Here is a 2,600-nt window from a genome sequence, read left to right on the forward strand (position 1 = left end):
TAATGGCATATTTATTCATATAAAATAGATAATGAGGGTATAAAATTATAATAAAATATGATTATCAGATACCTTCCACTATGGCTCCGCTCGCACCCTGATCATGTGGTACGACCGCATAAACCCTGCCGGTGGCTGGTAACTGTTGAACTGGTGGTGGTGGAGCATACGGGGCCATCTGTGCCTCAGGAATCTCCTGGATAGCACGTATTTGGCCTGTTGGCCTCTCAATCCTCGGAATGATAGGTGGTGCCTCCATCCTCCGCTGCTGCTGACCGTAGGCGCGGCCCTGCTGCTGCTGCTGGCCCTGACCATGATTCTGCTGCTGACCGTATCCTCGACCTTGCTGCTAGCCTCCTCTTGGTGTGCTATGGCAATCTGCTGCTTTGTGTCCAAATTTCTGACAGTTGTGGCATATCCCCTGAAATTTGTGTTGCTGCTGCCTCCTCTGATCCTGCGGTGGTCTTCTCTTGAACTGTCCTTGCTGCTGATGCTGAAAATCCTTACCCTGTTGCTGGGGTCCTCCAGGTCCGGCAAAAGGTCTCTTACCCTTGCCCTTATCCCTGGTCTGTCCTGCTTTAGCATTTCCTTCCTTGTCTTTCTGGAACATAGTCGTCTCGGTCTTCTGAGAAATGGCGGCATTAGCTACCTCTCGAACTGAGTGAAACCTCCTGGAAATGAGGTAGCGACGAAGGCTAGGACGTAGCCCCGCTAGAAACATCTGTGCTTGGCGTTCTCCGGTCTGCCACATGCCCGTAAAGTGAAGCAGACTCATAAACTTGCTTTCGTAATCAGCTACGGTCATGTCTCACTGTGTTAATCTGGACAGCTCAAGTTCCTTCCCGGCCCGTGCCGTAGAAGATATGTATTGTTCATCAAAGAAGTATACAAAACCCTCCCAAGTGAGAGTCGTCCGGTGCTCTGGGGTAAACTGAAGTCTATACCATCCTCTGGCATCACCCTTAAGGCTGTAAGCCACTAGCCTCTGCCTTTGCACTGAATTTACACCAAGTAAGTCTAGTATGTTACTCACATCCTCCTTCCATTTATGAGCTACAAGTGAATCTGATGACCCCTGAAACTCTGGTGCCCTCATCTTCTGATACCGCTCTACTAAACGGAGCCAAGCCTCCTGCTCTGCTGCTTGCCCTACAGCTGCTGGTGGTGTAATCCCTGGTGTGATCTCTGGGGTCTCCTCCGAGATAGGAATGACTGGAATCACCGGTGGTGGTGTAACTGGCTGAACATGATTCGTCATCTGCTCCTTGAGTGCTGTTAACATGGTTGTTATAGGTGCCATGAGGTCTATAAGGTACTGCGGAGCCTGCTGCGGCTCTGGCGGGGCCTGCTGCTGCGCGGTTGGAGCCTGCTGCGGCTCTAGCTCCTCTTGCTCATCTCTCCTTGTACGAGGCCTACCACGTCCGCGTCCTTGTCCCGCCATCTAAAGTTCAGGAAGATGGTTTATAAGACACAATATTGAGACCTCAGGCGAAAACATATTTAATAATAAATTATTCATGAAAATACTTTTAAATCAAAGTAAGGTAGTCAAAAAAAATTCCAAATTTTTTGAGATATACGCATATATCGTCCTCACTCATTCTAAGAAATTCTTATCGGACCCTATACATGAATCCTAGGAAACTCTATTCTACCTCCACGACCCAACACAGGATGATCCTAAGGATGCTGGAACTAGAGCTCTGATACCAACTGTGACGCCCCTGTTTTCACACTTGCCTGCAGTCCAAGGTGAACCCAGAGATGTCAAACCTGTCATGCACCACCACTGTGCAACAACATGTTTTACCAATCACAGTAATATCCTCTAGTGGAACCCAATATAAATGAAGGTACAAAACAGGCAAATAAGGGAAATAAATACTATAGACATGATACGGAAAGATATATCTCATAAATGAAATCATGTCCCAAATAAACTAAACTGGAATACAACTGATATACATCTGGAGTCTAAAATAACATGATATGTCTCAACATGAATCGATTAGAAATCGTACTAAGGCATATTGCCTTAACAATATGAGTACAAACTCAAATGACTAAATGGAAACATAAGATCACTGTGGAGTCCATACTAGTAAAAATACGCGACGGCGACTATGCAAGAACTCCGTCACCCTGCGACTCTCCGATGCTCTGAGCCGCCTGAAATGAGAAATAAAATAAAAGAAAAAGAACAACAACAAGAGCGTCAGAGCGCTACAGCAAGTTCACCTCCATCCGCCCCCAGGGGAAGGTCTGCTAGATGATGAAGTTGAGGCTCTATCTATTAAGCATAGTCTACCTAGATCATTTTCCCTGTATCTAATGGAATTAATATTTAGAAACTTACAACTTGAGAAGTAGTACGTCGAACGAAATAATCCAAACAAGGAAACCCTCATGTATATACCGTATGTCTCAGATAGTAAATAACTAAATATTAACCCTGAACTAAGCAATCAAAATATAACTGGAAAGTAAAGCATCAGCATATGTATCTCGTGTACTCGTATAGCAAAGTATCTCAACAATGAGTAGAAACACTTTTGGCATCCGCCAAATACTCATGTAAATAGTTTATAATATTATCATTC

This window comes from Asparagus officinalis, chromosome 7 (assembly GCF_001876935.1).
Source record: "Asparagus officinalis chromosome 7, Aspof.V1, whole genome shotgun sequence".
NCBI lineage: Eukaryota > Viridiplantae > Streptophyta > Magnoliopsida > Asparagales > Asparagaceae > Asparagus > Asparagus officinalis.